At 35.3% G+C, this 26,659-nt stretch overlaps 1 pseudogene; it reads right to left on the reverse strand.

Annotated features, from left to right (window-relative positions):
* Positions 1 to 207: 207 nt before the first annotated feature.
* LOC121467757 lies at positions 208 to 24,144 on the reverse strand (annotated as a pseudogene).
* Positions 24,145 to 26,659: the final 2,515 nt, after the last annotated feature.

Consider the following 26,659-nt stretch of genomic DNA (forward strand, 5'->3'; position numbering starts at 1 on the left):
CCGCGGCCAGGAAAAGAAATGCGTACAAACAAGGAATTAAAATACAAGGGCGCCACGGACATTTTAAGAATTTTTAATTAAAACGGCAAACGCTGGGCCCAATACTCGTTTAATCAGTGCTGGTCAAATCAACTTTTCATTCCACACTTATTGCGCATACGACTCGTTGCCAGCAATCCTGAATTTCCTGAGTTCATCATGTTGTCTTTATATCTGGCTTAGCAACTGTATTCGCCATGGGCTGGAGATCGATTTGGGGGGCCATTTGGTATGCACTCCGAGTCCCGGGGAGTCAGGAAAGTCTTCGGCATCCCAGACCTGCTGTTCAGTAGTGCCCCAAATGAGGTAAACCAGGTTGCCAAAGAAGAAAACCACGGCGGTCATTCCAAACACAATCTGCCACTGGCTCCGCGAGCCCTGCGTAAATAAAAAATAAACACGAATTAATTTATTACGTTTTAAGTGAAAGTGGCGCAAGGATATAAGCAACAATTAATTATATATATTGTATTTATAAAATACGAATGTAATTGGTAAAATGTTCTTGCTTTTCAAAAAGTTATTAACAGGGAAATTTAATTAAACTAATTTTCGAGGGGATTTATATTATTATTAATTATCGTTTGCATTAAGAGGCACAAATATTAATAATTAAATATTTTATATTAATAATATTTAATAATTAAATATTTAAAAAGGTATTGTCTTTTAATGCATAAGAAATTGCTTACAATTGCCTCCCTGGAGATGGCTTCAGCAATTATTTTCGCCAGCAAACCATTTAGTCAAATCCAACCGCTTGCAATAGAGACGTCACTGATTAAGTTTGACTTTAATTTCTTAACAGCTTCTGTAACATTTGTTTGATTTGGAAACTGTTTGGTGCGTCAATAGATATCAACCAAATAAACATATTCCGCCCAATACCTGGCCTCTATAACGTCTGTCCAAAGTCTTGCGATTTATTGGCGTTACGTTGCGTTGCGTAGGCATAAATAGAATCAGGATGAAAAGTCTCAGATCTCTGGCCAAGATTGACGTTTATAAGGACAGACAAACGGACATGGCTAGATCGAAACGGCTATTGATCCTTATCAAGAATATATACTTTATAGGGTCGAAAACGCTTCCTCTTTCTTGTTGCATACTTTTCAACGAAATCAATATACCTAGTAACCGGCTATATAATAGTCGCAGAACTCGACTACACCCAGAGAAAAATTATAGTAAATCTAAATATTTTCACTTTGAAATAAATATTTTCGGTTCTGATTTAGCCTCGAGGGGTATTATATTTAAATCAAAGTGTGTTAAACTTTCATTTTTATTTTTGGGCATGCAAAAATTTATTTTTAAATTTAAAAAAAGTTTAAATCTACAATTTTTCTATTGGATAATCCAATGAAATATCTTAATCATGTCATTATCATGCTTTAAGTTTAGTTTAAGTAAGTTTATATTTTGAAAAACAATGTGGCATCACTGGCAGAGCGGCATCAAGAGAACATATAATGTCTCCAAATATTTCATACTCTATGTATGTGCTGATTGATTGGCGAAAGTCGTTAAACCCGAATATTGTTCCTTAATTGTTTAATATGAATCCTTGAGAAACACCCGAAATAAAAAAAAAAAACCATATTCAATTTGTAATACCCTACAAATAATTGGGGGCTCGTCCGGGACTTAAAATCCTAGAAAAATTAAAATAACTGTCCGTTAAAACATTAGGAACCATCTACGATGGAGTTAGATGAAAGTAAATTAAAGAAAGAGAAGTTAATCGGCGAAAAACAGTTAAAGACAAGAAAAATCCGATGAAAGTCTAAATATGTGCAATGTCGACGCACTAGATAGAAAAAAATAGTAACCCGACCAAAATTTCGACGACGATTTGATGCAGAACCAGTGAAATTTTCTGATGAGGCGATCGCAGGTGACAACGAAGTAAGGGACAGGACGAGGCGAAGTAATCCTTGCAACGAAGGCGTAGGACTCACTGTCCGAAAATCAAGGAGACCAGGAACACGCACAGGAGCTTGATCTGGCAAATTTTAGCAGCCAGAGACAAGAGTTTGCAAAATAAACGACGAATTTCGCTAGTCTACAACGACGAAAAAAAACAGTGCTGTGACGTCATCGTTGAAGAGAACGAGAGGCAACCGAATTGGGTAGTCAATCCAATTGGGTGTGGTGAGCGACAAGGGGATTTCATATAACTTTCTTATTTGAAAAGTTGTGATTGCATTTGTCTAACGATAATTAAATCTTTCGTGTCAAATTGAATTGTAAAACCAGTTGTAAACGGCTTATAGTCTATTTGCAAAGAGATCCATCAACCTTCCACCAACCGTTGATGGGATGGTCGGGATAACGAAATATTTCCGCCGTCATATCTCCGCCCAGTCTATTTAGTCGGCGGAGATATGTACATATGTCGTTTAAAAACGAAATATTTTCGCGCTGAGATACATATGTCGTTTTTAAAAGTCTTATCTCTGCGCGGAGATATGTCGCTTGTAGAAGGACATCTACGTGGTAAGTTTTAATACCTACAAAGTTGATTTTTTTATATATATGTACATACTCATGTTAAATACATATTCATATTTGTGCTAAAATCAGGACAAATTATAGAGCACACATATATATTTTGTCACCTTCCCTTTTGAATTTGATATCCTATGTGTGAAACAGTGAAAAAAGGCAAATTAAAAATTATTTTTGGATTAAATCTAGTTCAAATACAAATATTTTAATCATTATGAAAAAACAAAAAATATTTTAGTAATTTTAAAAGTTACTATTAAATACAAATATAAATATATTTCCATTTTTGGGAATCGAAATGTTTTGTATCACTGTACTATATGAAGAGAGAGGTGATGTGGCACTCGCCAAAATTGCATTTTACCGTTCTGTTCTTCTATTAAGTGCTGTGTACGTATACTGAAGTCATTTGACTTCGTAAGTTCACAGCGAGCAGTTGACCTAATAATAGACTTTGAAAACATTAAATTTAAAAATTCGGTAAGGAAGACGCAAGGGCTTACAACTTTTGTTTTCGATGTGTAATGAGCAGTTATTTGTGAATAATAAAATATTGAAGCTCGGTAATATAGCATACGTCTGCCGCGTGGAAAGCTGCAAAGCCAGACAATATTTAAGTTCAGGTAAAACACGTGCTTTTTGTAATGCTAATAATATGGTGCATAATCATCCGTCCCAGAGTTGCGAAGTAACAAAACTTGGTGCGGTATCAGAAATAAAACAAAAATTCCAAGATAATACAAATTCGGACATAAAACAAGTGTTAAATGATGTTCTTGCTTAGTGAGTAATACATACATACACTAGTCGGCATAATTATTTTGACGAAAAACTAATGGTTCAAATTTGTATGTAACTTTTTAATGGTTTAATATAACTCAATGATTTTTTTTTTTTTCTGTTTTACTTAGTGCTAATACAAACTTAAAAATAATGAATTCAACATTTTGTCATATGAACTTAAAAAATATAAGCTAAAGTAATTTTCATGTGGTGGCATAAGTATTTTGACAAGTACCTTTTAATATGAATAATAAAGCTTAAACTTAAAAAACCAAAGGAAAAAAAATAATTTAGTAAAATATATAATTTCCTTTGGTTTCAACAACTTTTTGCAAGCGTCGCGGTACTGAATCGACTAAATTTTGGATAATCTCTAGAGATATCTCTTCCCAAAGGGAAGTGACCTCAGAAATTGTCTCCTCTCTGGTTTTATTCAACGATACTGTTCTTTTACGTTTTATAAGAGACCAGACGTTTTCAATTATATTTAAATCTGGACTTTGAGGTGGCCAGTCCAAAGTGGTAACACCAACATCCTTCAAAAATGTTGTAATCATTTTGGCTTTGTGACATGGGGCGTTATCCTGTTGCAAAATGAAGGTGTGTCCAATAAGCCTGTCTCCGGAACTAAACGCATTATCATTTAGAACCCGCAAATACTTGCCTTGGTTCATCGAGCCAGTGACAGGGAACGAGGTCACCCAGTCCATTATAAGCCACACATCCCCAGAACATCACAGAGCCCCCACCATGGCTTACTTTTGGCAAACGGGCCGCCGTTTCTGCCTTTGGAGAATTGGTAATCTTACAAAAATTTATTTTTGATGAATTATACTCAAAGGAGCTTTCATCTGTCCATAGAACGCTTCTCCTGAACTCCTTTGGCTTATGAAGATGTTCCTTTGCGAAAGACAGTCTTTGCAGCTTGTTGTCCACATGCATTCTTATCAGTAGAAAGTGAATGCAAAAGGTAAAGGAAATAAAATTTGGCAAGCACATAGGTAAAAATATATTCTTTTGTTTTGCGCCTCATTTTTCGCACCGTTATTTCACGATTTCCAGCAACGCTAAGTTCAATAGTCAAAAAGAGTTTCGTCAAAATAATTATGCCGACTAGTGTAACTGTCCTCATATGGAGACGCTGCCTGCACAGTCACCAGATATGAATGTTATAGAGAATTTGTGGGCTTTACTCGATAACAACATACGGAAACACAATTTTCCAGCAAGGAACAGCTAAATAAGGCCCTTTTGGATGAGTGGTCCAAAATAGGACCAGAAACGACCCAGAAACTGGTGATTCAATGCCATCACGCCTAAATGCGGTCATTTAAGCCAAGGGATATCATACAAAATACTGAAAATATTTTTAAGACTTTTTTGTTAATTATTTAAGACTAAATATGAAGTGCATCATTTAAGCTGTGACCTAATAATATTGGAAAATTTTTGTTTTTTGTTATATTAACCCATTGACATCTTCGTATGAAATAAATAATGTTCCTTTATTACACTAGATATATAAATGTATTATAAGCCATTCAAATTTTAACAGCTCTTTACGTTCAAAAGATACAGCCGAACACATTTTTAAATAGGCTCGGCATCAAATAAGCTGTGAGCCACTGTACATTCGTACATAGAATAGTACGTGGAATAGTTCACAATAAAGCAGCGGTCGGCAAACACATACAATGACATTCTGTTTTATATTTGTGTGAGTAATTTATAGATCGCTGCTCTACAGCGTATTATTTTTTAAGGTATCGATTATTTTGTAAAAAACATATTTCTTCAATAAACGCACGTCGCAGTAAGTAGCTCATTAGGCTAATTCGAATTGGATACTTATATGATGTGCTTGCAAACCAATTAAAGTTATAAATATTTTGACAGTTTCTGAAAGTAAAAATCTTTTGTAAAAATAACAATTCTGAATGAAATGTGTAAAAAGTACTCAAAAAAGCGTATGTAAGAATGAAGTGGTGATAAGCCAAATTCAAAATACTTTTTATTAACTTTATTTTTGGAGACATTTTCCCAAATCGTTCATTTCGATGGGTTTCGCACCGCAAATAAAGAATTTCATAGACGACGTGTTCCTTAACGCGTTGCACACTTTACCATCCACCATAGTAAGGTGCAGGTCATGATTTATTAATAATTTTTATCGCGAATTTGAAATTCGGTTGGTATTAAGTTGTGTATTTAATTTTGAAGTAGACTTCTTCTTCAATGGATAGTATAGCTGTTTCATTTTTAAATTGAAGTCTGATTGGCCTACAATAGCGTGTAGATTATGGTCTAGGATTTTTCCATATTATTTTGGAGTTACTTTCATTATTATCATTATTATTAGCTGAAGTGGGACGTATGATGTTAAAAATAGACTTCTATCATCGTCATTACAGTTTGAAATCTTTTGCTTGTATTCACTGTTCCCAGTACTGCCATCAAATCCCCATTTTCCAATTAATTTTAATGTGTCCTCTTTGTCAAGACAATTTTCAATTACAGTTTTTAATACTTAAAGCTGTGTTGTCTAGTAGACTCTGCAGCTCGACTTCTGCACATATTTCAGCTACTGTTATGTCTTTCGGATATCTTGAATTCTTAAATTTGAGAATTTTCTCATAACTTGGCAATATATTGCATGGGGCTTCACTATTAATGAATTCACGAATGAGCAAGTATTGATGTTTCGTGATTCCAGTTTCCATTAAAAGCGATAAAACCTTTTCAATATTTGGTTCGGATGACTTTAGGTTCGGTGGAAAATCGATTGAGCGCAAAACAGAAGCTGCAAACTCATCATGTGTTTCTGTAGGGCTAGCCGACGTCGTTTTGTCCTTTTTGAGGACTCGGCAAAATCAATTTTGGGTCGTCCACGTTCAGCACTTGAAACCCTTCGATGAGGAGGCCAATTGGAGTGATATTGAACAATAAAACTTTTAATACGCTTGTTCAAAAGTTAATAATTTTTTTGCAAATGTAACTAATGCAGTTCTTAAGTGTTATCGTGTCAACTGCATATCCCTTGTTCTTAATGCTCTCTTCTACCAAAGTAGTCACTCTTCGAGTTTTATTGGCATTTTTGCCCTCTTCTGTGCACCAAAGATCAATGATGTATGTACATGCGTGAAAGTTCGCAGTTACAAGAAGCGCCTATAGAAAATGATAACATACAAATGAGCGAAAAAAAGAATATCCAAAATTGTCTACAAACACAAATGACGAAAGAAACATCACAAAAGCAAAGGAAGAGCAGCAGACTGCGTCGTAAATTTGACACTGAAAACAGTAAGACAGCATAAGTTTATTAATGAATACACACAAATTAGTAAGTATTAGCAGTTACACTTAACGTTTTTGTTACCTTCAAACATTGACAAATACACTGATAACACTCCTAAAGGAGTTATCGGGGGGTAACATATCTAAAGGTCTATTTAAACATGAAAATGACGTTCACATAATACATAAATAAAGGATTAATTATCAAACATACACAAAAAATAACAAATCAAACAGATTAATTACACAAAAATAACTTATTAAAGTAAATACCTGAAACTTTAAAGTTAATTTTAAATAAACTAATTCGGACATCTCTTGCGAAAGTTTGACCACTTTAAAGTGCAACTTTGTTTTGACGAAATGCTAAAGTAACGCCGCTGCGCTGCAAAATTGAACAAGTGTTCACGCTTTGCGATTTATTTTTAGAAAGTCCCGTTAGATTTCCAGATAAATCCGGTTTGCCATTAGAAGCTTGGTCATTTTTGAGACAAATTTTATACTTATCGATCATTTTTGGTACTGTCGATTTTTTGAATTTTGGCCTATGGGCGCAACGGTGCAATGGAACTGTTTGAGAACGGTGAAATATATATTCAGGGATTTTTACCTCGCACGGTTTCGCTAAACGATCCTCTTCAGAAGCAGGATATCTTTAACAGTGTGGATGACACGGAAACTAATTCGGCTGAGCTTAATTCTTCAATATCATTTATTTCCTCAGATGCTTTTAATTTAAGTCAGTTGTCGGATACTGCTATTGTCTAAATGAACCCATGTAATGTGTGCCTATTGAAGTCTAAATCTGTTTTGGCTGCGACCATGTAATCATGTAAATATCTGCGGCTTAATTTCTTGAAAAATAATGACATTGAAGATAGTAAAAGTGGAAATTCGAAACCGAAATGTCCCAGCTGAAATCAGCCTGTTGATGAGGCAATTCCAAATGTTTTTATTTACAATTTAGTAAGAAGTCAACTAAACTGCTGTTAATAAATCCAAAAACAAACAATTTTAAGTAATACTATATACATGATATATACATATACACATGACAAGGTTTTTCTTTGAATCGGGACGGCATGATCCATCTACATGGTGGTAAAATATTTCTTTTTTAAACGTCATGCCTCCGCGCCGAAATATCTCGTTTGCAAACCTCCGCGTTGATCAAGGGGAGAGTTATGTCGTATAAAAACGACATATCTTCGCCCTTCTGCAAACGTCTTATCTTCGCGCGGAGATATGTCGTTTGTAAAAAGGCGGAGATATGTCGCGCGGAGATCTAAAAAAAAGTGAAACTCCGATTTCCACAGAGCACATAACCCTTCCACCATCCGATTTCAGCTGATCTTATCAGCTGTGGCTCATGGAAAGAAAAACAAAGATTGTTGAACTGTTGACTTTGTTCTCGAATGGTTGCACGGATCGAAAATATTTACAACTTTTGACATGATAAACGGATTCTTTCATGTACCGATTGACGAACAATCCAGCAAGTTTAAAGCGTTAGTGACGCTTAACGGGCAGTAACTTAACTTGGCATCTCAAACTCTCCTGCTGTAATCTGCCAATACCTAACAGCTACGTTGAGGGATCTCATTCAAAGTCAAACATTCGATATAGTCGTGCTAAGTAAGGATGAAAACGAAAGACTGCAGGCGCTGAAAAAGTTTTGAAAGTAGCTTCGAAGGCAGGACTGCGCTTCAAATGGGGAAAAACACAATTTTTCTTGAGCAGGCTACACCATCGAGAACGGAGCCATAGCACCAACTAACGAAAAAATTAAAGCAGTCGTTAACGTTTCAATTCCTTAAATCAGACAAGCTTTGCAGCGTTGCTTGGGTCTTACGTCATACATGCGGCAATTTATCAAAGATAATGCTTTAGCAGGAAAACCATTGAGCAACTTAAGGCGAGACAAAAATAATAGAAAGGACGACAGAAACTTAACGTTGACTGAGGAAGGTTAAGTTTCCTTCAACTATCTGAAGCAACTGCTAGTATCAGCACCAGTACTCAAACTGTTCGATCCGGTGGCAGAAACTGAAGTGCATACAAATGCAAGCAAGTAAGATGGACTCCGAGGATCAACAGTTTCACTCTGTAGAGTTTATGAGTCGGAAGACAAACACTTGTGAAGAAAAATACAGTTCTTACGAACTTACGAAAAATACAGTTCTTGAGGTTGAAGCGATCGTAACCGCGCTAAAAAGTGGACAGTCTACCTGCTCGGAAAGCGATTTACAGTGGTAACCGGCTGCAACGCCTTTGCAATGACGATTAGAAAGGACGACCTGCAACCGCGAGTTGCAAGATGGGCCATGGCGCTGCAAGAGTTTGAGTTTAAAGTGGAGCACTGAGCTGGAACCAGGATAAGGCACGTGGAAGGACTAAGCCGATTGTCATACTTTTTGATCGCAGATTCCAGAAAGTCACGATTATTAGAGATACAAAACAATGACAACTGGATTTAAGCTGTTAAATCCGCTTTGATCCGTTTTGTCCTTTACAAATACGCAGTTAACTAACTACTGGTTGTTCCTGACTTAACGGTAGAGGAAATCATAAACATTGCACATAAGGAAAGCCATTTCGGTATCCGAAAGCTATTGGCGTTATTCAACAAAAGCGACGGGATCAGAGTTCTAGAAAAGATCGCAGCAGTTTTTGGCAACCATTGCCAAATAGTTACTGAAAGGGGAACTGCATTCACTTCTGGACTGTTCGAGGAGTACTGTAGCAGCACATCACCACAGGCATGCCTAGGGACAACAGTCATGTTGAAAGAATCCACAAAATTTTGATACCGATGTTAAGGAAAATATGCCAAGAAAACCCAGCAAATTGGTATCGTTACGTACACAGAGTTCAACAAATAATAAACAGCACTCCACCTTTAAGTACCAAGTATAGTCCGTTTTATATTTTGACTGCATAATATATGCGAAAGAAAGACAATGATTTAAGAATACTTTTTAAAGATTTAGGTATTGAAGAGATTAGTAACAATTGGTATTGCCTGGTAGACAGAGTTTAACTGATAAAAAAATCTGAAAGGTCTGATAAACGAACCCACTGCTTTCGCAAGACTACCTTTAACCGCTTCAAGACATGTATATCTGGCTTAAATTGGTATAACTCGTTGTAGGATTCAATTTTCAAAAGATCCAAAACAGTTTTATAATTTTGTTAGCATTGTTAGCGTAAATCCGCCTCTTTCCCAGCATCTCTATATCTATCCAAGTTGTCCGCTATCCCAAAGCTTTTCAAAAACGATATTTTCCCCATTTGCAACGTCTTTGTCGATCGATTATATCTCCATGTCAGCATGGATTTATAACAAGCAGGTCTACTACGACAAACCTTTTGGAGCTATCATCGTTCGTTATAAAAGGCATTTTATTCCGTAAATAATTCACCCAAAACTATAATTTTCTGACCACAGTTCGTCCATGCTGAATAAAGCCAGAGGAGTGCTTGGATTTATAAAAAGGTGGTAAAAGAATTCAATGATCCGTATGTCACAAAGACATTATTTATTTCATTAGTTGGTCAAATCCTGGAGTACTGCTCACCAGTTTGGAGTCCGCAATATGGCGTGCATATGAACCATTTAGAGTACTATGTAATGACTATAATTAACTCAATCATATTAATCTTATCTCACTTAACAAGTAATTAGTATTATTAGTTGGTTTTTTAGTTTGGTATATATTTTGAATTGGGGGAATAGGGCTCCACGCGTAATAAACTTTGCTTGGTGTCGCAAGGGCCACTTGTTTGTACCGATCATAGTGCACCAACGTCCGAATTAATTAATAAACAATCGCAGCCAAAAGTTTCCGCAAGCAACATTCAAAATTCGTAAATAGTTTTGTTAAAAAAATACAAAAATAATAAAAAATTTCAGGCTACAGGAAAAAAGTTTATCCTAAAATATGGTTTTGTTAATTGCATAATTTAAAGGTTTGTCCCAAAAGTAATCCAGATTGATTGCAATAGCTTTGCTTGAAACAGAGTTGTTTTGTTCAAAACCATAATCCTATAAAAAAGTTGCACCAATGACAACGCAGTTTGTGGTCTGTACACCCCAAAAATAATCTCTGAGTTTCAATCAAAACCCAAAAAAAAAAAAAGTTTTGTTTAAATAAGTGTTCTTGATAATAAACTACAGAAAGTAGTAAAGTATAAGTACTAATTCAATACTAATAATAAGCCCCTATACTTTCGTATCTGAGGATTTCATTTTTAGGCACATAAGTTTTATTTTCATACTTTTGTGGTATTAATTTAATATTCATCTTATTGAGAATTTCTATTACCCAACAGTTGAAAAATCTTGTAACAATAGTTTACTTTCTGTTATTATTATTTTTTTTTTGTATGTACGTTACAAATTTTGCTGGCAATTTGATCGTAAGATAATGAGGGCGTTTTAAAATAAACTGACAGTATTAAAGTATAAGTATTAATTAAATACTAAATGATATAAGGCCTATACTTTGTAGTTTCATTTCTATACCGAAGAGTAAACATTTTTTTTATTTTTTTAAGGAAAATATATATAACATTATAATTAATATTACAAAACCTATGCCCAGTAGTGTTAATTCTAAACTAAATTGTATGTCGTCTATACTCTGTAGTTTAGAATTTCAACTTAAGCGAATAAGGTTTCGGTTTTCATCCCTGCGTGAAACCAGGATCATTGTAAAGCCTAGTATTAAGATCGACGAAATCCGTTCGTCAGCTATGGGAGAGAGCGAGAGGCCAATTACGGCGTACATTTTTGGTCAGTGCCTTTTATCCACACCGGTACTTAAATCGTCGGAAAATAATACCAGAAAATTGCAAACCCTGGGCGAACGTATGACAGGCCCCAGCGTAAAGAATATAAAATTGAATCTTTTGTCGGATCAAAAAATGGACCAAAACCCAAAAAACTCAGAGTGTTGACGACCAAATATTCCCTATCCATTTATATGCAACTTTTGTTCAACGCGGTTCAAAACAAAACATTTATTAAAATTGTACTTTATAATTTTCCGTTGTTAAATAATACATATACATTTACAGTATTGACAATAATTAAAGATAGTCGCAAGCTGGCGGGTTTAATTTAAATTGTTTTCCGTTTGTCAACAAGGCCAGTGAGACCAAAACTTCGGTTACACTAGAAAGAACAAAATTTTTACGCTGACTAAACTACTCGGCTTAACTCAAAACTCGTTACCACATTTTAGTGTTTTTTCGTCGCTTTTAGGGATAAACTTCCGAAAATGACCCACGCCCGATAATTTTCAAATTTTCAGGATCCATATATTTTGTGGTCCTGACTACGAATAAATAGGACAAAGTTCTCGACAAGACCGATTTCTTGTAATATAACGGTAAAAACTGTTATTGTTTTGATTTTTTGTCAATAAATCCTATAATACGAACTTCATCAAAAAAACATTAATAAAAAAGTCTGATATCTATTTCAAATGCACATTTCATGTTTAAGCCTAGTACTCAGATCGACGAAAACCTTTCGCCGCCTATGAGAGACAGAGAGGCAAATAACCGGCGAACCTTCTTCGACAGTGCTTTTTTGAACGTCGGACTCAGATCGACTGAAACAATACTAGTAATGTGCAGAGCGATGCCAGGAGTCTAGCGAAAAAAATAAAAAATTTAATCTTTGGTGTTGTTGGATTTGAACTTGCAAGCGAAATGGAGGGAAAAACGACAAAAACACGATAGAGCCGCGTATCTGCCACCAATCCAATACCAAATTTAATTCTAGCGTCGTTTATATTTAACATCTGCGACATCAATAATAAAATGTTGACGACAAAATATTCCCGATCCATTTTAATGGCACTTTTGTTGAACGTAAGCTAATTGTAATTATTTTACGTTGTTATATATTGCGTATACATTTACAGTATTGATAATAATTAAATATATTTGCCAGCTGGCGGGTTAAATTTTAACGGTTTTCCGTTTGTCAACAAGCCCAGCTGACTGACATGGAAAATATGTATATATGTATATATAACGTTATCATAGTGTTGTGCAAAATATAACAATTAGATGTCAATTAGAATCACAACCGTCATAGATGTATGTATATCTGTTTGCATATGATGCGCCAATAATATATAAAACAAGAAAGAAAGCAAACTTCGGCAAACCGAAGTTCATATACCCTTGCAGCTATTACATGAATTAAATACTTTTGAAAACATTTAAGTTATGATTTACTTAAGTATATGCTGAAAAACATTGAAACTATGATGACTTGCAGCTCAATTATTAGATAGTTATTTTATATATTCTTATTATTTCTATGGGAGCTATGTGATATAGACGTCCGATTTTAATAAAATTTAAACCATAATTCTGAAATAATTAAGCATTGCTATATGTCGAAGAACTAAACAAAAAATTAAAAAACAGAAAAGTTATAATTTTTTTCATTTATTTTTCCGATTGTTCCTGTGGGAGCTATATGCTATAGTCGTCCGATTTTGATGAAAATTTAAACCGTAAATCGAAAATATTTTACCATTACTATATGTCGAAGAACTAAATAAAAAAATTAAAAATCAGCAAAGTTATAATTTTTTTTCATTTATTTTTCCGATTGTTCCTATGGGAGCTATATGCTATAGTCGTCCGATCCGGCTCGTTCCGACTTATATACTACCTGCAATAAAAAGACAACTTTTGGGAAAGTTTCATGCAGATAGCTTTAAAACTGAGAGACTAGTTTGCATATAAACGGACGGACGGACAGACTCTACTAGTGATGCTGATCAAGAATATATATACTTTATAGGGTCGGAAACGTCTCCTTCACTGCGTTGCAAACTTCTGACTGAAATTATATTATCCTCTGCAAGGGTATAATAAAATTATTGTGTCACGGTGTTAGTTTGCATACTCCTCCGAAACGGCTTGACCGATTTTTATGAAATTTTATATGCATATTCAGTAGGTCTAAGAATCGGCCACTATTTATTTTTCATAGAAAAAAAGTTAGATTTTTATTACAATTGGGCAGTTCTATTTTTGTGTCCAGTTTTAAGATCCCTAACTTTCACTTCATTTTATTTTATCGCTTCACCGCATAAATTTTTACATGATTTCGCTTTTTGTATAATTTGTTTCATCATTAGGTAATTCAATTAATAATTTTTGTTTGTGTTTTGTACAGTGAACAAAAAGCAAAGCTGCTAAGTTGAGAAGTTGAGTCGTAATACAAGTAGATCAAGAAGCATGCAAAATAGAAGAGCCAGAACAATCAAAAGATAAGCGAGCTGAATGCAATGACGTAAGACGCATAGAACAACGACAATCACGACATTTCACAGTCAATAGACGGAAAACAAATGACCAACAACGTCAACAGGTACATCGAGCACTTAGTATCAGCCCGATATTGAATATTATGCTCATTCATTAACAAGGAATGCTCTAAAACTATCTAAAATTTAAGCACAAAATGAGAAATTGAATGGTTTACTTAACGGCACGGATCCAGATTCTCATTCAAAAATTGAATTCTTGCTTTCAAATGACATCATTCGGAGCAGCAGCAATAGTACAAAACACTAATGCATACGGTCAACAATATAATTCTACATTCAAAATCAGAAGTCAAGTTTATCATAAAATGGGCCCATTGCTGCCAATGCCAAACTACTACTTTATGGGCGGCGAGGATTCGGGAAGAGCACTTCCCAATCGTGTGGATGCACGTTGTGGCTACAATAACATTGATTCAATTTTTGCCAGACGGATCGTTGGCGAACTGGATGCCTTATTGACTGAATTGTTGCACACATCCAGCAAAAAATGTGGACGTTGACAATTTAAATTGGAAGATAAAACAGTTGTTGCCAGGAAACTTGGTGTCATACGAAAATTAATGAAAAACGTTATTGAAGACAGCATGTGTAAATGATAAGTTCGGAGGTGAAAATATATTAATAAAACGACTCCCTATTATAACTACAGATGTGCCAATTCAACTTAAACGTATTCAGTATCCGATTAGATTAGCGTTTGCAATGACTATTAATAAGTTCCAAAGTCAAACGATGTCCGTTTGTGGTTTAGATTTGAGCACACCAATTCAAACATAAAATATTGCATATTAGCATTACTGTCGTAAACAATTATCCCTAATACATTAAGATTTAATTTAAATTTATTAGGAATTAACTTGAAAAAAAAACAACAGACATAATTTCTTTTCAATTATTTTACCGATTGATCCGATGGCAGCTATATGCTATATTCGTTCGTTCCGACGTATGAACTACCTGTTTTCAATGTTTTTGAACATTTACGCTACAAGTAAATCATAATTTGAATGTTTTATAAGAATATTTAATTTTTGCAATAGCTGCAAGGGTATATAAATTTCGGCTTGCCGAAGTTTGATTCCTTCCTTGTTTTTATTAGTCTATTGCGTTGAAAGTCATAGCGCAAACATATTGAAAATAACGCAATCAAAGGGGATTGGGAAGTCATAGCCAACAAAATGCACAATTCAATAAATTAATAATAATACTGTAGAAACATAATTCATAATATCTTTAGTTTTTATACGTTTTAAAAGTAAAATATCCCCATTTCTTGTTTCGGTTTACCCAGTGTGGCCGTAAACCGATAACAATGAAATTACCTAGCAGATTCCCTTAAGAAATAATTGTCTAACAATGTTTTCTTCTTTTTTTGAAGTTTTTTTTTGTAGTCTGATTACGTTGCTTCAAAAGCGATTAAAATGTTTAAACCTAACAGAAACTAATTTAAAAGTGGAAATTTAAAGTTTGTTTATGCACCTATTCATGTAGGTACATATATTAAGGTTGTAATTAATATTAAAAGTAAAAATATACATAAAAAAACTCAAATGTTGGGTTATTTTAATACTCGTTTTTATACCCTTGCAGAGGGTATTATAATTTCAGTCAGAAGTTTGCAACGCAGTGAAGGAGACATCTCCGACCCTATAAAGTATATATATTCTTGATCAGGATCTGCTAGTGATCCTAGCCATGTCCGTCTCTCCGTCCGTCTGTCCGTCCGTTTCTATGCAAACTAGTCTCTCAGTTTTAAAGCTATCTGCATGAAACTTTCCCAAAAGTTGTCTTTCTATTGCAGTTAGTATATAAGTCGGAACGAGCCGGATCGAATGACAATCGAAAAAAAAAATAAAAAAAAATTCTAACTTTGCTGTATTTTAATTTTTTTTTATTTCTTCGACATATAGTAATGGTTAAATATTTCAGAATTACGATTTAAATTTAATTAAAATCGCTGCAAGGCTATATGAACTTCGGCTTGCCAAAGTTTGCTTCCTTTCTTGTTTTCTTATAATTCTTATTTAGTATTTGGTATGATACACGTTTTAGCATGTTTTAAAGAGCTTTTTGAATATATTCTTGAGCAATTTTTGCCAACGCTTCCCGAAGCAGTTTCTTTTAGTCCGAAACGGCCGATCCTAGCGTTTTGTGTACACGGCGGTGCTACTCAATTCACAAATACTCAATAGGATTGAGATCAGGCGATTGGACGGCGTTTCCAAGAATTTTGGCCAGTTAAAAAGCAACCAGAACTTGCCATTGTGGGCTTTGTACTTAGAGTAATAGTCCTGATACAAATTAAATATATTGCCAATTCCCTTTTTTTTCATCCGACTCTTCAAATTTTCTAGGAACTTGGATTGTTTCATTATGTCATCAAAAAATACTAAATTTCGTACTCCTTTTGTGGAAATGCAGTCCCAAGTCATCATACCTCCCATGCCGTGTTACACGATATTTTGGTCTAAGGTTTTGCTTCCGCAGCTCAGTATTTGGTTTCTTTTTCCTTAAGTTTCGGTTGCATATAAAGTTTACTAAACAAAGTAAAGTTTACAGAAATATTATAATCCTATGCTTGCTCTTTTTTTTCAAGAATGCATAAGAGACTCACGATTCTCATAAACTATATGTATATTACTTGAGCGGCTTGATAATAACTAAGCCCAGACAGCCCACCTTTAAGGAATATAAAACATTTTTTTGGGTGTCATATTGATCGTAAAATCTATTTGTATTTGCATGTATCAATTTGACCCAAAAATTATCCTAGAAACTCCTCAAATCAGCACCATATTAATACTTGAAGCATAATGGATAATGGTATATTGACACCCAAAGGTACATAATTTCAAAATATCAGTTTTAACCCCAGTAGGTCTTGCCTTGATGATCTTATTATTAGAGACTCGTACTCAAAAGGGGAAAATGTAACGGTTTTTTTTTCGGAGTACTCACCGGTTCGGTGACAATTACGCCCACTAAGAGCGGCGTTAAAAGCGGAAAGATGTTGCCAATGCCGTTTACAATGGCCATAAGCATGCCCGAGTGGTTAGGCGACATGTCGATGATTGTCAGGATGCTACCAATCCCAGAGCCGGCGTTTAATCCGGCGTTGATTGTCATCAGGGCGATGGCCAGACTGGCCTGGCTTTTGTCCAGGAACCCGATTCCGATGAGCGCCGCCGCCGGTCCCCAGTAGGATACTGTGTTTATTGACTTGCGCAGCGTGGTTAGTGACATCCAATTCCGCGACAGGGCCACATCCGCGAAGACCAGGTACACATAGGACATGCCCCACATGGCCAGGAAGGGCAGGGCCGAGTAGAGCGCGTTACTTTTGATGTCCATCTCCAGGACGCCGTGCAGGTAGAAAGGTGTCTGCAGCTGCATTGTCGAGTTGGCCCAACCCTGGGCGCTTAGCACGATCAGCAGGGCGTAGAAAAGGAACTGATGTCCAGATGGCCCGCCACGGGATGGGTATGTTTTGGGCGTGGAAGCCATCGGGCCGCTTCAACGAGCGCTCGATGTGCTCCCGTTCCGTTGCGCCGATCAGACGCGAACTGGGAGCGTTGTTTGCGCCGAGTGTCACCCAGAGAAGGCACCACAGCCCGCAGGTGCCCGCCGAAACATAGAAGATTCCTGGCCAGCCCATGGAGCCGTTCGCAATCAGGCCGCTGCTGGCCATGGCCAACACCGACCCGCAGTCGCCTCCCGAGTACGCGAGGGTGCCCAACCGGTTGCGGTCCTCAGGGTGGAGACCACTTCGCCAGGTGCTCGTGTATGCACGGAAATATTAAGCCCTGGAAGAGGCCCTCCACGAAGCGGATGGTGCTAAAGGCCTGCCAGCCGCCCCAGGCCACACAGTAAGGCGTGAGACCGCTGAGGATGGCTGTGGCTAGCGTTGGAATGAGTAGCACTACCTTGACCCCGAAACGGCGAACTAGAAATCCGGCCGGAAACTGGGTGACGATATAGCCCCAGTAGAAACTGGATAGGACGTATGACTTCTGGGCACCGGTCCAATCGTACTCCTGCAGAAAGGATTTCGGTGAGAACTAAGTCACTCAGCCGCCTAGCGAACCGCACTCACCGGAAAGACCGGATTGGCAGTAGCTGCATCCGTCATGGCCACCACGGCCACACTCACGCTGAGGCGAGCTGTGTAGTTCACGACGATGGCCAGAAAAAGCAGTAGGGCCTGCAGGTGGCGGATGCCGATCACAGGACCTACGTGAACACGTAGAAAAAAAGCTATTAATAACATAGTTCGTAAAGTCTACACTCTTTTTTATCCCAAGACTAAATGCTTATGATTCTGAAAGGATTTTATCTGCAAAACACTAATTCGAAAACGAAACTTTTTATCACTTTTTGTTTTAAAAACTTTTTAAGGCTTTTTACCAGAAAAACAGTTCTGGTAAGTCTCTAGTCTTAGGACAAAACCTTTAGCAGCCTTGAGTAGGCGAAATTAATATTTGTCAGGTAAGGTTCCTTAAAAAATTTAAATATTTTCGTTTAACCAGATTCGATTTGTTAAGTGTGCGGTATATTAATTTTGATATTTTAAAGACGAAATTTCACAGTACACGTACAAAAAAGTTAAGACAAATATTTTGGATTCCATGGACAGCACTAAGGCAAGTTTTGGGTTCCACATATTTGTACATCTTTGACGAAATGGAAACAAAAAACCGATACATTATTATATTGATGAAAAAACCAGTTAAAGGAAGCACTCGCCACTGTAATCAATGAGCCGTATTCAAGCTTATAAAATGAATATCAGGTCTTAATCAATAAAAAATACATTTATAAAACTTTGACCGTGATTTTCTCAAAATTAAGACAGGCTGGAAAGTTTCGAAAAAAATCCTTTCAGGATCACTTACCATTAGTCTTGGTCACCTTTTTTGTTGATCAGTGTTAAAAAACAAACAAAACAAACAAATTAAACAAAAACTCTTTATTACGATCCGGAACATCTACAAGTTACAAAATTTCAGTTATTCAGTTGCAAGCGTATACAAATATGAGCTGGGTTCGAAATATATAGCTTCCTAAAATGAAAACAATGACAAACTGATACAAAAATAAAAAAAACTTGAAATAAAACGAGAATGGAAGTAAACTTCAGAAAGTTGAAGTTGTTAAATAAATAAATATTCTTTAAAACAACTATATTACAATTGTTATGCCTACATGTTTAACAATCACAATAAAAACTGTCAACAACAGACTTTTTTTATATCGCTGCGCCATGTAATTACACTGGCTTACAAATTTAAATCGATGATTTTTTAATGCAAATGAGACTCCCTGTTCTAAAAAATGGCATTCAGAATTTATTGTATGGTACCATTTTTTTAAAGCTTAAATAACGTTTTCATGCCAAGCCGAAGTTCATATATCCTTGCAGCTATTGCAAGAATTAAACATTTTGAAAACATTAAAAATTATGATTTACTTTCGTATATGTTTAAAAACATTGAAGCTATAATGATTTTACAGCTCAATTATTTGATAGTTATTTTATATAGTATTTTATTATTTCTAAGGAGCTATATATATATAGACGTCCGATTTTGATAAAATTTAAACCATAATTCTGAAATATTTAAACATTGCTATATGTCGAAGAATTAAACAAAAAATTAAAACAGAAAAGTTATAATTTTTTTTTTCATTTTTTTTCCGATTGTTCCTATGAGAGCTATATGATGTAGTCGTCCGACTTTGATCGAAATTTAAACCGTAAATCGGAAATATTTAACCATTACTAAATGTCGAAGAACTAAACAAAAAAAAAAAACAGAAAAGTTATAATTTTTTTCATTTATTTCTCCGATTGTTCCTATGGGAGCTATATGATATAGTCGTCCGACTTTGATGAAATTTAAACCGTAAATCGGAAATATTTAACCATTACTAAATGTCGAAGAACTAAACAAAAAATTAAAAAACAGCAAAGTTATAATTTTTTTCATTTATTTTTCCGATTGTTCCTATGGGAGCTATATGCTATAGTCGTCCGATTTTGATGAAATTTAAACCGTAAATCGGAAATATTTAACCATTACTAAATGTTGAAGAACTAAACAAAAAATTAAAAAACAGCAAAATTATAATTTTTTTTCATTTATTTTTCCGATTGTTCCTATGGGAGCTATATGCTATAGTCGTCCGATCCGGCTCGTTCCGACTTATATACTACCTGCAATAGAAAGACAACTTTTGGGTAAGTTTCATGCAGATAGCTTTAAAACTGAGAGACTAGTTTGCATATAAACGGGCGGACAGACGGACGGACAGACGGACATGGCTAGATCGACTCGCCTAGTGATGCTGATCAAGAATATATATACTTTATAGGGTCGGAGATGTCTCCTTCACTGCGTTGCAAACTTCTGACTGAAATTATAATACCCTCTGCAAGGGTATAAAAAACTATAATCGCTCGAAAGTAATCGTTGAAAAGTATTTTCTTTTTAAATATTTTGAGACTTACATAAATATGTTTTTTATGTCTCCCTTATATACAAATGGTTATAAATCAGGGAGTGTCAACGCCCGCCGGGCTACATTATCAAACCGATCGCAAACAAACATTACCGTCGATAAACTAATCATTAAAACCATATGACAATCATGTAACCACTAACAATCACAAACGGTCATTGATAAGCGTTGATACCAACATAAATGTTTACTTACGATAAACAATAAAAAACAGCTTAATTTCTGAGGACATAGAAATCCGGACAGGCACAAAAATGTTCGTTTCGTAATTTTTTATACCCTTTAAGAAAATTATTACTTTGGTTTTTGGTTTTTAATTTTTTACTTAGTTCTTCGAGATATAGTAATTGTTAAATATTTCAGAATTACGGTTTAAATTTCATCAAAATCGGACGACTATATCCATAAAAGCTCCCATAGAAATAATAAAAATATATATAATAACTAATTATTGAGCTGCAAGTCATCATAGCTTCAATGTTTTTAGACATATACGCAAGTAAATCATAATTTTAATGTTTTCAAAAATGTATTAATTGTTAACCGGCTCGAGGTCAGGATGTTGAAAAAATAACACAATTTTTTAATTTTGGTTATTTGTCAATATATTTTGGATGCTCTTCGGCAACCGTCTTCAGGACAATTATAAAATAATAACAACGATTTTAATATACTTAACAAACAGAAAACAATTTAAATTTGACATAACTAATTGTTAACTAATTTGTTCTTCCCTAGTAAATGTCTATATAAATGAGCGCAATTGCCAATTGTCCGTTTTGTAGTTCTTCCGTATACAGACATACGGATGAACTACAAAACGGGTGTTTTTATGATTTGTAGCATTTCTATGATGAATCAGACAAAGGTAACAAAACGGTAGCTATGAACAAAGATGACTACAACCAAAAGTGAAGGACATATTAAAGGATATGAACACATACAGGATATTAAGGAAAGACCCCACCTCTAGAATACAAACAAAAAATAACGAAATAGTGGACAAACTATAAAAAATGGAACTTATCTCAAGGATTGAAAAAACTAAGTTGACAACTACCACAGCATTACCACCACGAATATATGGACTACCCAAAATTCATAAAGAAGGAACCCCTCTACGACCAATCTGCTCCTCCATCGGATCACCATTCTATGCACTATGCAAATAGTGCAAATAGTACATCGGATCACCATCCTATGCACTATGCAAATAGTGCATAGGATGGTGATCCGATGGAGGAGCAGATTGGCTTATTAAAAAACATAACAATAGACTCCAAACATAACATTAAAAATTCAGAAGAATTCAAAGACAAAATCAACAACACATATATTGGCGACGATGAAAGATTAATTTCATTTGAAGTAATTTCATTATTTCCGAGTATACCGACAGATCTAGCCCTGGATATAAGTAAAAACAAATGGACAATAATACAAAAACACAGTAAAATACCGGAAACAATATTTATGGACATAATACAATTTTTTATTCAAGAAAACAGATATTTCAAATTTGAAAACAATTTTTACACACAAATAAAAGGAATGCCTACGGGATCGCCAGCCTCGCCGGTCATTGCAGATATTGTAATGGAAACTCTTCTGGACAACACGTTAAAAAAAACAAAGACGAACTCCAAGATTACTGACAAAATACGTAGATGACCTGTTCGCAATCATTCAAGAGGATGACATTGAAACTACACTGACCATGCTCAACTCTTTCGCCGATAATATAAAATTTACAAAGGAACTAGAAGAAAACGATCAATTAGCTTATTTGGACTCAGTAATGATAATAAATACAGCTAGAAGCTGTATACAGAGAATGCTCCAAATTTCAGACACGGATTACCACGAAGAGACGACTCAGGAGATAAAATCAATGTTGACAGACAATAAACACATATTAAAAACATTATTATCGGAACACAAAACAACAAAACAAAATAGCGTTAAAAACAATAAAAACAAAAAATATATGTCAATTACATACGTCCCGGCATTATCCGAACGTGTTGCGAAATCGGAATGCTACGACAAAGAAAACATAAGTATCGCACATAAGCCGGACCACACATTAAAATCTATATACAACAGAACAAAAACAAAGATAAATGAAATTGACAAAAAAGACGTGATATATAAAATGCCGTGCAACGGCAAAAACAACGAAATTTGCACCATGATATATATAGGAACAACAAAATCGAAATTTAAAACTAGACTAGCACAGCATAAATCGAACTTCAAAGCTAGACACCATAAGAACGCGCAAAAAACAGCACTCATGTCCCACTGTGCCAAGAATAATCACTCTCCGAACTTCGAAGAGGCGAGTATCTTATCACAAGAACAACACTATGTCACACGATTCACCATAGAAATGCTACATATCATAAAAACACCTACAGACATGCGGATGAAATACAAAACGAACACTGACAATTGCGCTCATTTATGTAGACATTTACTAGGGAAAGAAAAATTAGTTAACAACTCCAAGTCACAGGACGCAGACGTGTAAATTAATTGTATGTGATATGTAAATTGTTTTCTGTTTGTTAAGAATATTAAAATCGTTGTTATTTTTTTATAGTTGTCCTGAAGACGGTTGCCGAAGAGCATCCAAAATATATTGACAAATAACCAAAATTAAAAAATTGTGTTATTTTCTCAACATCCTGACCTCGAGCCGGTTAACAATTAATATACTTTGGAAAGGTCATCAAAACCAACTAGTTTTCAAAATGTTTAATTCTTGCAATAGTTGCAAGGGTATATGAACTTCGGCTTGCCGAAGTTTGCTTTCTTTCTTGTTTTAAATTGTGTCTAATGTTTCGAGAAAATTTTTATTTTCCAATTAAATGAATGTATTTGCTCACGAAAACAACATTTTTATCGATTCTCATATGGTTTTTTTTTTTTTCAAAAAAATCGTAAATTAAAATTATTGATACTTTTTAAAAACCTGAGGTGCTCGCAAAAAATACATACTTTTATTTTTAAAGTAAATTTCAAATTAATTGAAAAACAAAATTTAGCGTTAATATCGAGAAGGCTTAAATTTTAAGATCGTAAAGCTCTATCAACTTTAGTCATTTTGAACAAGTTTCACTTTTTTTTATTTTTTTGCACCAAAAGCTTGCGATTCACCAAATTAGAAGATCATTTAATACTAAATACTTAATAGATATCATGAAAAAAGGTTCAAACCGATTAAACCTTTTTACATATTTTGTCCCATTCAAAGTTTGCATATAGAGGCCATATCCAAGGTGTCCGGATTTCTTTGCCCGCTACGTAGCATTAATCCACTATTTAATGATTTCAAAATACGTAAATATTTTTGTTGTTGAAAACAAATACCATATTTATTTATCTTTTGAACCATTAATTACATTCTTTTGTTACGTTTTGTTATTGTTAATTTGTATTTGCATTGTTTTAGTCATGATTTTGGGATTGTTAGTTTATTCACCTTTATGGTCTGCGCTCATTCTGTAGCTCTAAGTGTTCGCACTTTTAAATATATGTATTAAACAATTTCTTTTCGAGCTGGAAGAATAACAAATCGTGATTTGTTGAATTTCGGTAATCGGTAAGACTTGGCAAAACACGCTAACTTCCACTCGCACTAATAGCTAAAATACGTATGAGAGCGGAATTTAAAGCTCTGCCTATTATAAAGCGTATATGACTGCAATTACACATCAAGATTAGGCTTGTGTTCTTTAAAAATTTTATCAGTACCGAAAGCGATAGCTGGATGCTACCTGCCACTTTCCGAACTTAGTATTGTCGACTAGCTGCCACTATAAACAAACGTCGGTAATATAACTCAGACACTAACACACTAATTTTGTGCCAGTCATATGAGCAGTTTAATCGAACTGTGGGAAGTCTTTATATACAAAGAAATACCGGATTCAGTCCCCGTATAACAAAAAACAATATAATTTTCTAATGAAAGCAATTTTACAATGAGCTTTTGCAAGACAAGAAAAGAAGATCTGGTAGTAACGTTGAATTTTTTTGACGATTTTTATACCCTTGCAGAAGGTAATCGAGACATGTGTATGGTTTATTATATTAGAATTACGGTTATTTAAATCGGGAAACAATGTCATAAAAACATAAGGGCTAAATATCGGAAAATTGTTGTTTTAAGAAATATTTAATTTTTGAAATGCTTGCAAGAGTATATAAGCCTCGGTTAACCAAAGTTCACTTCTTTTCATGTTCAATTTTGTAGCGGCGCCTGAAGAACGTTTGTTTTTTGGCTTGAAAACTGTTGCTTATTTTAGTATTTAGCGACCGTTGGAGACTAGCCAGATGTATAGTCAAATTTAGCGTCGGAAATTAGTGTTTAGCAAAAAAATACTAATTTGTATTTTTTGCGGGTGATGCCAGACAGTTTTACAATCAGCTGTTGCTGAGAAGCTTGTCCCTAAGTCGAAATGGCGGATTTCTCAGCTGGCAGAAATTTCTGGAAGAGGCCGAAACCGACGCCGCATGATTTTGAACTTCCTTCTAAATTAAACCGGCGTGGCAGTCAGACGTGTAAATTTTTATTCGTACCCATTCGGCAAAGTGGTGGAAAAAAATATACACGATGTATTTCGAAGTTCTCGCAAGTGATTTTTCCCGCAAATAATTCAAGCAAAGAAGTGAGTTGTGTGGGTTTTCTCGCTAAATGTTTTTAAGTGCTGAATTTTCAATTTCTTTTAAAAGGCTGAAATTTTACGTTTCCCGATACGGCCGCCACGGCAAACCAGCACGAGCGCATGTGTAAGGGGCCCAGTTAACTTTCGCCGACGTTTCGGGGAGCACCCACATCGGCCGACAGTCCAAATCTGCCCTGTGGAGCACCCACGCTGCCCAGCGATCCGGATCTACCCTGTGGAGCACCCACGCTGCCCAGCGATTCGGATCCGCCCGGAGGAGCACCTCATTGACCGCCGATCTAAAGTCGCCTTGAGGAGCTCCCACCTTTGCCAGCGAACCGCAGTGCCTTAGGGAGCACCCCAAATTTCTAAGTGATCAGCAGTTGCAGCAGGGAGTACTCTCTCGTATAACTTAACAAGGAATTTCCTCGGCCAGATAAGCGTATAAGCTAGGAAAAAAAATGTCCAATTAGATCTGCCCTAACCCAAATTCAAATTAAAAAAATTTAAAAACTACGCTGGGGCTCGATCTTAACCTCATTTAATTTAATAATAATTAATAATTTAATTTAATTAAATAATTATAAGATTTAAATTAAGTTATGATTCATCTAATGCGCGGTTAATTTACGGTTCCTATCTCCCTGCAAAAGTTTTCTTAAATTCGTTTTGATTCGAAAAAAATAGAATTATGAACTGTTTATAAATGCACATATAATATAATATATAACATTATATTATTATATTATATTATTATATAAAATATAACCCATGTCAAAGCAGGGACGCCTTGATTTCTTTTCCAGCCTGCCTGCGTCGGAAGGACGATCGTCCGCTGATAAACCAGCTGTGTGAGTTGTTTTACCTTTATTTCAAATTACTAGAAAAAAAAGAAAACTATTTGTGCCAGTTAAAGTCTCATAAACAAAAAATATATATAAGTTAACACCCAAAATAATACAATTTCTCAGACAGAGGAAATGAGTAAGCATTGATTGCACAACAAACAGCAAAGCAATGCCCTCAATAAAGTTCTAACGAACTTAGCTTGCACCTTTTGGTCAGCGATCGTGGGAATGCAGAATAGACAATTTCCAAAGTTGATCGAACTCAACTTAGTGCATACAACAAAAACTATAATTAAAATGCACTGGCCAATTACAATTAAGTTTGGCCAACGGCGACGGCGACCAAGAGCAGCAACCAATAATATGAAAGAACGTCAGCAGAAACATCAACAGCGGCAGAGACGGCGGCAGCGATGGAGCGACGCTTAGCTATAAAAACAATTGTTTAATCTAAGTAAGTTAGTTCTTAATCCAACTCAATAAAGGAAAGTTTGATTTTTTATATAAAAATCATAACCAATCTTTTAACTGGCGCCCGAACAGGGACCTGATTAAAACCGCGAAAGGATAACAAGTTCCGCGTCTCGCGAAGTTCAGAAAGTAAAAAATTCTGACGTTTCGTTTCAAACCT

This window comes from Drosophila elegans, unplaced genomic scaffold (assembly GCF_018152505.1).
Source record: "Drosophila elegans isolate 14027-0461.03 unplaced genomic scaffold, ASM1815250v1 contig_716, whole genome shotgun sequence".
In the NCBI taxonomy this organism is placed as follows: Eukaryota; Metazoa; Arthropoda; class Insecta; order Diptera; family Drosophilidae; genus Drosophila; species Drosophila elegans.